Below are 11,296 nucleotides of genomic sequence, written 5' to 3'. Positions count from 1 at the left end.
GGTCTGTCACTTCTCTAAAGTTCTCTGAGCAAATCACTGGAAAAGCGCCATACAAATGTTCATTATTATTGTTGGAGCACTCAACTCCAGCCGTAAAGACCGTTATAAACTGAACAAGAAAAGATCCCGCTACCGAGTGCTTCAGGAGAAGACTGACGAGAGAAGAGAAAGAATCTCTCCTACAAACAAACACCAGGCCTACAAGGAGCACTAAGGAACCTGTACCTACAGAGACAGACAGACGTGTTGTGCAAGGGGTGTAAGGGGCCAGGATTACCCACTGGGGTCCGTTTAACCCGAAGTCGATCAAACCAATCAAGGATTTCAGTTCTAACAAACACTGAGGGTCTGACAGACTTTAGAAAACCGAAGAGTGAAAAGGCAGTAAGAAAAGGAAAGTACAGAAAGAAACACCAGAAGGAGTGAAGCACTGTTCACGTTGTTGTTTCCTCAGGGGACCACTCAAACAAACAGCTCGGTGAGAAGGCATTGGACAGCACACAATGTTATAAGCAAAAATGGGGAGAGGGTGTGAGAGAGAGTGAGAAAGCGAGGGAAGGAATAAATAAGACAGGAAACAGGAGTGAAAATGATCCCCGACACGAACTCTTTCTCTCATCATCTTTCTATTTATGTTTATAATCAAGCTGTCTCGCTCTGAAGTATTTCTTGAGTGTTTTATTCGCTTTTTCTTCTTTTCTCTCTCTCTCTCTCACTAGAAAGTCATGCATATCAGGCAAAGCAATTAGAAGGATGAGATGGGTACATATACTTATATCATACACGTATGACAAACTGCATCAATAATACACGCATACACAATGCATACCTCCATACTATACTCAGCTTGTACGCACTATACATACACACCTATGCTAATGTGAGCCGACCACACATTCATAAGCTGTATCCAGATACACCACAGGTAACAAGGACCGTCCCCCGTCTAATGCACATCACAGGTAACAAGGAGCAACCCACGGCTAGTAACACCACAGGTACCAAGGTACAACCCCCGGTTAGTGCACACCCCAGGTAACAAAGTACAGCCCCAGGCTAGTAACACCACAGGTAACAAGGAGCAACCCCCGGCACACATTCACACACACACACCCCGACTGTAGAGCTACAGACTACAGCAACTACATCATCTCATTGATGTTTGCTAACAATGCCTGTCAGCCTGGCGCACCTCGTATCGAACTCTACTGCAGGAAGTCGGCAAAAATCGAGCGGCTGAGTTCCGTCGCTGCAGCTTTCTCCACCGACAACCACGACACGACGCACACCGAGTGACGTACCCCACGACAGGCAACACAGCCCTCGTCAAGTGACGTGCACAGCGTGGGACAAACACACACACACACGCTCTGGCATCCCTCACCTTGTGAATGATCGACGTGTCGTATAAGCCGTCCGTGGCGTCCTCGACGACTGGGGTGAGCGACGAGGGTCGGCCATTTTGCGGAGAGTTGCCACTCCCCCCTTGCACCACTCGCAGGCGAGCCTCTCCAGTGTCCGCCATGTTCTAATCCCAAGGTTAGAGAGTAGAAGTTCCGGCCCGCCGTCAGGGTTTGCTTTGCACTGCGCCGGTTAGACAAGGCTGACCACTCACCGCCCCAGAAATCCCCCTGGCACCACACACGATGACGTCACACACCGACTGGCACTGACGCTGCACGTGAGGTGTTTGTGGCGAGTTGTGTACAGCCGCCTGGCGGGCTCGCCACGCTCGGTGCCCCCCCAGTCTCCTACAGTTATGTATCGGAATGCACGCTGATCGCCGGAAGTCGGGAGGAAAAGCGGCAACAAACACAGGCCCACTCCAGTGCGGGGATGTGTGCGGGCCTCCCCACGATGTCGGTGCGAGTCAGCCGCTGTGCGCCGTCGCTGCGACTGGCGGTGGTATGTTGCTGCGCTGTTGTCGTCGTCGTCAAGATCTGTCGGAGAGAAGTGAGAGCGCCAAACGCTTGTCGTGCACGTGCGTAGCTCGTGTGACGCTGCTCGTCGTTGAGGCGTGCTGATGGCGACCTGCCGACTGTACATGTGGGGCTGCAATGTGATGTAGCTACAAAGGGAGGGATGGAGAGAAAGGCTGGGGGGGGGGAGAATGAGAAAGCAGAGAGTGTGTGTGCTAGGGGGGGGGGAGATTAGATTCTTCCCAGATACGCTCCTCCGCGGTCCTCTCAGCGTTTTCCTATACGACACAGTTCAGACACACACACACAAACACGCAGGAAACAGATTATTTCTAACTTCTATGAGTTAGCTAATCAAGTTAATAAATAAAATGTTGTGAGTATTTACCCATAATGTAAGCAACATGTCCAACTACTGACAAATAGTCCTGAGTGTTCTGGCCTCCTGAAGACGATGCTTCTGATGACAATAGCAACAGTACCCGAATAGTAAGTAAGACTTACACACAATACACTTTCTCTTTCCCTTCTTAATCATCAGTTGAAATAAGTCGACATTTTTAATGAGATTATAGAGGAGGGGGTGCGCCGACAGCTTCACAAGGTGCCCACCCATAACTCAGTCACTCTCCAGAAAGTAAACCCTTTGATTAAAATGCTGTTCTCACCCAACTTTCCTAAATTCTACGTATTAGAAAGGTTTGAGTATAATATTTCACATCCCACAAAATACCTCAGGACATGTGATACAAATGTGTGCGGCACCCTGTGTCTGCGAGTCTGGCACCACCCATGGCCGCCTGCTGTCTAACTGCTCAGAGCTTCATTGAGATCGAATGTCTGTGTTTGCACGCGCCTCTCCTCTCGCGTGCGGCATCGCGACAGTTATTGGTCTCAGTGATGACGCAGTCGATAAGAATTGCGTTTGGTGGAAGTGTCGTCTGCTCATCACAAGGACACGCGGCCCTGCGCTGACCGTGATGACCCAGGCACGTGCACAAGGGAGAGAAGCAGCCGACAGTGAAGTCCACGCCGCTGTACTGTCCCCCTGCTCCCTCCCTTGTCTCAACCCAAGTCAAACTCTTCTCGACAGGCCCGCTTGTTCTCTTCGTCCTCCTTCACTGCTTCGTGCAATCATGTCTACAGATTACACAAGTCTGCGGCCAAAAAAAAAAAAAAAATCGTAGAAGGGTATCCATGTAGTTAACAGCAAATGATTGTTTCAATTTTATGGACAACAGGTATTAAAGTGATGACATGTTTAGTTCTGTTTCATTGCACGATGTTTGAAATGACAAGAACAGAGGACAAGATAGAGATCACAATTATTTTGTGCGCGCTGATATTTATATTCTACATTACTCTTATCGTTGATTTATTTCTCCTCCATATTCCAAACTATTTTTTCTCTACTGCAATAAAACATTGTGCGTGGACTGCTGATCAAATGCTGATACTCGGCTTTTGTGATGTAGCAGTGGGAAGATCGCATTTTTCGATGCAGTTGATAATAAAAGCGAGGAAAGGCACTATCAGCTGGCAACATCGATTTTGTTTGTATCGTATTAGTGCAGACAGATTTTAGCGAGGCGTCAACTTTAAAGAAACCAAAAAAAAAAAATCAAAACAGTTGTGAAACATCTTTTAAACACTGCAATTAGAGCGATTTGTATGCTGACACGAAAGTTCCATTTAGAGAAGCTTTTTCGGGGGGGCTGCTGGGATCACCCTGCGGTCACCGCCCCCCCCCCCCCTCGGTGTTATATCATCGTCACCCGACTCAACTGACAAACTTTCTAAAGTACACTACAGACATCTGCCCACAATCATGTATATATATGTAAGGTGACCAGACGTTTCGGGGGCGAAAGCGGGACACGTGCCGATGATGGTGTCGTCACCGTCAAAGAACGCAGAAAAAAGTGATTTTTAAAGACAACCGGGACATTTGATGGACTTGCGAGAAAGCCAGAAAGCGGGACATTGGGCGTCCCGCCCCATGAGCAGGCGGGACACGAGGTCAAAATCGGGACGTCTGGTCACCTTATATATGCCACCAGCTGCGTACGACATGATATACCTCCACTGGATATTGAAGTGACTTCCACGGACGTTTTCAAACAGATGATTTTTAACGGCTGCAGGCTTCGGATATTGAAACCCTCTCGACATACCAACACCACGTGACGTGCGCCCCACAGGGGGACAGGATGCTTGACCTGTTTCACTCTGATGTCAAGGACGCGTACAGTGGGTGGCTGAGGTCACAGGGTCAGCCTCGTGTCCCGCTATCGGCCTCCCCTCCTCCCCCTGCAGCCTGTGCCACCCATGAAATCAGTAGGTTAGTGGGACAACGACTGTTTACAGGCGGCGAGACTAGCTTCGAGGCTAAAGATTGGGATGTGTTTGATGATACCTCCTCCGATGTTACCTGACTGTAACTGACTTATTTATGTGAAGATTCTGTTGTAAAAACTAAAATTGTCCGAGTTTATTCTAACAAGCTTTGGGTGACATAGGATATTAAGGAATTTTTAACAAAAAGAAGTAGAGGCTTTCGGAGACGGGGACAGGGATCGAGACACAGAAGGCAGTACAGAAAGAACTTCAGAGGATCTTTACGGAGGGGACGGAGAAATAGAAATGAATGAGAAGTTTTAAGAGGACAACATGAAGAAATTCTAAGAAGGAATAATACTGATGAGTATGTAGGCAGCAGGCAAGGAAGGTGGTAATTCTAATTCGAACTCAGAGAATAAGGAGTCTGCATACAAACTCAGTGCATCCTACTGTTATTTCCATTCCTACAATTTTAAAGAAAGAAAGACACAAGCCGTGGGAGGGTCTTATATTAATGCTCTAACAGAAGATAGGGGAGTGGAGGTTTTGAATGAGATTAGGGGAGATGTGTCCACAGCTTCATAAGGTGCAGCACGATGTCTATGTCCTCACTCACACGGTAAATACACAGAATACAGAGAGACAAGTGTTAGTTCAAGGTGAGGATGCGCCGAGTGTTCGCGCAAAACTCCGCCAAAGAAATAGGACTCGAGCAGAACAAAGTTGTCAGGAAGAGACGAGTTGTATCCCATGTTCGACCTACAACGTGCACGACGAATAGAACTGAGAGGCCCTGTGTTTACCCAGGGTATACATTCATCATGGGTACATGTTGCCAGTCATAAAAGAACGAATAGTTGACTTTCTCTGCTTGATGTAAAAAAAACAAAAACAAACAATAATCGTTATTTTGTCATAGACTTCATGTCAGATTGTCACTTTAACAAGTTACAATAAAGACCATTATGTTGCCGGTGTTTTGCTGCTTTCATCAGCGATCTGTAGAAAGATGAGAACATCGCAGCACGCGCCAACACTACTCATCGTCGTCAGCCTCAAGGCAGTGCTTCCAGTTGTGTAGGTTCACAGCAAAACAACAAAACAACATGTGATGGACATCCACCAGATTCTACAAGTAACATGTAGAGTTTATATAAATAAATATCATGAGAATATGGGGAAACAGTAAGAGTATATATCGCATTATTTGTTCGTGAAAGAAAAAGAATATTAAGTTTTTGTCATACAATTGGTCAACAAGGGCATGATGTTGTGTGATGTTTTCACAAGACATCCGCTGCATCACAAAATTTACGATTCTTGATAACTGTAAAGAGAAGACTGTTAGTCCTGATCAATCCTTTGACTTTAGTCCATTAATTTATTCTGACCGGCTGCTTGCTTGATTCTGGCAGCCTGATGGAAAGACAGCCTGTGCTTACAAATGTATTTTTCTGACATCAAAGCAAGTACACTTGAGTCAGCCATAAAATAGGATCACACAATTTTTACCATTTCTATTATACTTTGTGTTCTTTTCTTTCTTTCAGTCTCAGCATTTTTGTAAAGTTGTATATAAACTATTTTACTGGGTAATTTTTCTTTTAGATGAATGTTGACTTGGTAGACCAAGTCTGATAGAAACTGATTGCAGATGACTTGACGCCTTCAGCAGTATAAAGCTTGCACTGCTGCTGACAGGAATTAGCAATGGTAAAGTTCAATGAGTTCTATCATTTTATTGTGTGAAAAAAATGTATAGTTGCAAAATGTGTGCTGATGGTGAGTAGGGTGAACAATTTTCCATGCGTCGTACAATGTTTACAGTTTCTCGTGCAGGTGTCGTCGCATCTCCTCCCATCCCGCTGGCGGAGGCTTCATTCAGGCTCCACTTGCGTCGCACCGTGAGCAAACATTCGCACCACGCACCCAGCATGACTGTTTTCTTTCACCAGACACTCTTATAGGACGTATTGTCTGTAATTGACACCAAGTTGCTAGAGAAAACATAACAACATTTTGTACACAAGTAGTGAAATGACGGCCTGAGCTGCAGACTACGATTATAAGACTTAAATTATGAAGAACTAGAGGGTTGGGGATGTAGCTCAGTGGTAGAGCGTTCGCTTCGCATGTGAAAGGCCCCGGGTTCGATCCCCGGCATCTCCAGCGCGTTCATTATTTTTACCCAGAAGTGAGATGCATTTTTGTGTATTTCCTGATAGGAGATGTTTTTAATAAATTAATATTTTGATGTGGCTATAGGAATTGGTAAATGACCTCGCTTTTTCCTGGGGCAGTGAGCTCATCTTTTCTCCCTCGCTGTCTCGCTCTTCCTAACAGTCCCATCGACACAGCTCCCTACAGCTGGTTCCACTTGGCCGCACGGTATGAAATTGCACGCCTGTAGGTTTGACCACTCGGCAGTTCACTTGCCAGTGTGTCGACGACTGCTCTTCCAAATATTTTTAGTTGATATCGGAATGCTAGAGCCTGTGTGCAGTAACCCTGTTGTGAGAACCTTAGGTCACAGGTATTTTTGCGTCGGCCTCGGCACGTGCGTCACATTTTTTTAAAAATCGCTAAAAAGGAATAACAGAAAAAAAAGTGGAGATGCCGGGGATCGAACCCGGGGCCTTTCACATGCAAAGCGAACGCTCTACCACTGAGCTACATCCCCAACTGCCATATAGTCATCTTACAAAGTTATATAACTTCAAGCGCACTGACTGTCCATGAAACACGCACAACCGTTGCCTGGAATGTTGCTGCAATGGTGTGTACAGCACACAGTCACAGTTCACACGGCTTTTCCAAGGTCCAGCAGCCACCTTGCATAGTGGGCAGGAAGCAGTGTTAATAAGATATCAAGCAGTCGCTGAATGTTATATGCACGTGTGTGGCTGAAGACTTTATCTTTCAAACCATGCACATTATAGCTACTTAATTCACAGTATATATACATGTATATAGTTATTTGTGTTATTCCCACGCACAGGAAGATCTTTTCTTAAAGTGAATGCTCTCTGTCAGTGGATTGTTTCCCTTTTTCTTTTCTCTTAAAGAAAGGTCTGAAGAAGGAACACCCAAGCATTACACGTGCAGATGTTAAGGTTCAAATCTGCAGTGTACAGTGTTAAGGTAGGCGGGGGGCCGTCGGGGTAGCGGGCCTGGGGTCAGAAGGCCGCTGGACACCCAGGATTTATCGCGCATGAACCATCTAGATTCTAGAACGTTCTTGCATTGAGGTCGCTGGATTAATTAATGTGCCACTTGGGGAGCCTGCAAGCCTGTTGCAATTGACAGTAAAGAGGTGGATATGTTACTGATGTATGGCCACTTTGTGAATGGAGAGAGGATGGGGCCCGCCACTGGCACTACAACCTCTAAGCCCGAAGTGAGATGTCAGAGGAGCTGGTTTCGTAGTTACTTCACGACACCGTGAAACTTTCTCTTCCCGTCTCTCCATCACCAAGCAAACTACATTAGTCTACAACTCTATACCAGGGGTGGGCAAAGTACGGCCTGTGGATGGGAAGTGTTCGTCGGACGCGGACTAGGAAAGTGTTTTTGTTTTTTTCTTTTACTTTGTCTAACTTTAAGCGACCTGATGACAGATTGTATTCAGAGACTCATATTGTGTCTCGCATCATTCAACCTTGTTTTTTCATATGATTGTAATTTGTTTGTTGTACTGTCTTGTCGGCTGTATTTGTGCACCAGGGCGAGTGTGACTGTCAGTGTGTACGCCTGCGGATATATGAATAGTCGGGTGAGTGAATGTGATGGCGAAAGTCGATGGGCGAGTTAGGCCATCCTTCTCCCCGCCTCGTTTCGTTTGTCACAGTTATAAAAGTAAACATTCTAAAGTTTAGGTTTATGTTGAAAATAATTATGTAAAAGCTAAGTGGACTGTTATGGAAAGCCTTATTCGTAAAGCGTTGTAATCTTAGTAAGCATTATAAATATAATAAAAATTGATGTTAAATGTTGATTCCATGGCTTTTAATCACTTTGGCATTTACATTCATGCACTCAATTCAACAAAGATAAAACTGCTCGAGTAATTGTATTTTTTCATGTTCTGGTGTATTTTAGCCAAGGCCAGGAACAAGTAAAAAAACAAACAAACAAACAAAAACATAAAAAAAAGTGTAGCACTCTAGAAGTGTACTGAGTTATGTAATTTTTAATAGAGAGTCGGCGTCGAACGCCCAGGACTGTCCCTCCCCCACCCCGGCGGCTTACGTAATAACCGGCCTGGAGCTGCCCACCCGCGGCTACTGGGTCATTGTTACGTCAGCAGTTACGACGCTGCCGGCGCTGCCACCCGTGGGTACTGTGTCATTGTTACATCAGAAGTTACGCAGGTGCCTGAGCCACTTAAGGAAACAATGACAAGACAGGGGTGTCCAGTGGCTCCACGTTGGCTGGGGGAGGAAATGGATGGTCCTGGAATGTTCGACGGTAGGGAGTATAAATAGCCTAGCTTTACAGTGAGGGGGGCCTCTTTTGATTTGGAGTTAAGAGTGAGAGAGGAGGCAGGCCAGCCGCCGAGAAAAGAGCTGAATAAAGAAACTTCAGCTGAGAATTCCATCTTGTGTTGTTCCTGTACAACGTAGCCCAACCTTACGTAGCCATTGACGTATTGGTTACAAAAGAAAAACTAAATGTCATAGTAGCACGATACCGTGTGGGCTGACCTGTCGACCTGCCCGATGTCTCTTTCAAGTTAGAACCCGCAGTCCATAACATCCGAACCCTCGCTAAGACTCTACCCGGCTTCACGAATGCGAGCAGACTTCGTAAACACCAGACACCACACTTTGCTGTATATTTCTACAGGTTTCGCCCAAGTCGGCCTCTCCTATGGGGGAGAGAGACAAGGAGGTCTGTCAGAACTTCCAATACAGTTAAAAGAATAAAATACAGTCGCTAGAATCATAGTCTTCGCCAAGACTCTACCCGGCTTCACGAATGCGAGTACACTTCCTTCCTACACACACCAAACACCACACAGGTTTCGCGGAGACTGTCCTAAGGACGCATTGGAGAAAGAAGTCTAGTCCTCACTGCCAATGCAGTACAGTAGAATAAAGCCAACAGTGGAGAAAATAATCGGATTTGCCAGAAATATACCTGGCTTCGCGTCTGTGAGTTGACTTCACACACACCACACAGTTCTCACTTACTTCATTCACGTGGGCGCTGTGGACGGGGAGGGGACAATGTTTCAGTTTTGGGGAGGAATCCTGTTTCAGCTGACGATGGGGACCAGAAGATGATTATCGAGAAGAGCTGCTTGGAGGTGGTGGTCCTCGACACTGTTCGCCGTTAGTTTTAGTTGTTTGGGGCCTGTGTTTCAAGCTGCCAGTCGGGGACCAGAAGGTGATGATACAGAAGAGCTGCTTGGAGGTAGTCATATTTGAGACAGCTCGGCGCTACGACCGGATGACAAAGGCGCCGACTTTAAGATCGGGACGCGTTATCGACTTTGACCAGGTGAGAACAGAAATTCGAGAACATTTGGTGCTAAGTAATACAAAGCAGTTGGCAAATAGTGCAGCATCCAATTAAATAACAAGGTCTAGTTTATGTTCAAGTGTTGATGGGTTAAAGGAACTTAGACACCGCCTTGGCTATAGCAGACGACCAGGCTTGTTGAAGACTTGCGAGAACTACCAGGCTTGTTGCAAGAATCAGCAGATTTTTTTTTATCTTTCAGACTGGACGGGATTGGAAGAGAGGATAACCATCGACGAGCACGACAACATCGCCATGGCACTTCACCGTTATATGAAGCAACAGCACCCTGGCAAGCCGTGGCGATGTGAGTTTAGTCAGCAACTGCTGGACGACATTTGAGGCTGGAACATGGACAACACAGATGAAGTAGTCTTGCTTGCTCAGTCTTGCTTAGTCCGGGCACGATGCCAGGCTGGACAGGACCTCCTAATGCCGCATCATCACAGTCCGGCGAAACCTGTAGAAATACACATGAGCAGGGTGAGGTGTAATCTCCTACATGCCCCTTGACCTAGTGGCTCACACCGAAAATCTGCGAAAACATTTATAAATGGTTCGCTATCACTGCTTGCTACGGAATCCCTGTAAACATGACCTGAATGAGATAATTTGTATGAGAGAGCGCACACAAGAAGCAGCTATGGGACGGAGTGAACGGGGGGAGAAAGAATAAAGGGGGAGAAGAGAATGACAAGAAAAGATCTTACCTGTGTGGTGGTCATCGTGTTGAACGAGGCGAGGATTGTGGCGATGAGAGACCTGTCGCACTCCGTCAGATGGTCAGGGCAACTCATGGTGTCACTGGTGTCACACAGGTGGGAACTGTCACAGCTACCCACGTGTAGCGAGAAGCGGAGCCTGTGGAGCGAGCGACACAATCAGTCCTGCCATCGGGCCGACTGCTACAGAACAGGTAACAGCAATGAGAACCTGGTGTTTGCCTGCTGAATCTTTCACAACTAACGAATCTCCTCAATCAGCTTCCACAAGGCCTGTGGCTGGGGCATGTCCAGCGCTACTGGTGATATAACATCGCAGTGACCACCACTGGTTATATAGCATCACAGTGGGCAGTGGTCTAAGTTGTTGTGGGGGGGACTGTAAATAAGCGTTTACCACGAAAAATATTTCTTATTTGCAATCATGAAGTTTGTGAACACCGACAAGATGAAGGGTGCGTGCAGCACGTGAAGCATGCTGTGAGCCTGTGAGCTAAACATTAGTCACGTGATCATCTATGTGATGTCAACAAGTTGCAGAGAAGAGAGAGAAGACAAGACCCGTTCTCTGTGATCTTTAAACCTGAAAGAATTGTGGGTCAAATAACCTTAGGGGGATGAAGCTGGAGAGCGGTGGGGGTACAGGGGTGGGAGAAAAACTCACAGTCCGCGGCCATGCCGACTTGCGGTAGCGACAGTCTTGTTATTAATCTTCAACTGATTGTAACACTTGTTAAACAATTCTAGATTATATTATCGTGAAAACAGAGCTACACAGGTTTGGAGAAATGT

The 11,296-nt window shown here is 46.3% G+C and overlaps 2 non-coding genes across 2 annotated transcripts; one reads left to right on the top strand and one right to left on the bottom strand.

Moving 5' to 3' along the window:
* The first annotated feature begins 6,356 nt into the window (after positions 1 to 6,356).
* Positions 6,357 to 6,428, top strand: Trnaa-cgc. The gene has a single exon. It is a non-coding gene; the product is annotated as a tRNA-Ala (tRNA).
* A 439-nt stretch (positions 6,429 to 6,867) lies between these two features.
* On the bottom strand, positions 6,868 to 6,939 carry Trnaa-ugc. Its single transcript has one exon. It is a non-coding gene; the product is annotated as a tRNA-Ala (tRNA).
* Between the last annotated feature and the right edge of the window lie 4,357 nt (positions 6,940 to 11,296).

This window comes from Pomacea canaliculata, linkage group LG1, assembly GCF_003073045.1.
Source record: "Pomacea canaliculata isolate SZHN2017 linkage group LG1, ASM307304v1, whole genome shotgun sequence".
NCBI classification, from domain to species: Eukaryota; Metazoa; Mollusca; class Gastropoda; order Architaenioglossa; family Ampullariidae; genus Pomacea; species Pomacea canaliculata.
Note: the sequence above shows the minus strand (reverse complement) of the source record. Positions and strands in the feature narration are given on the sequence as shown.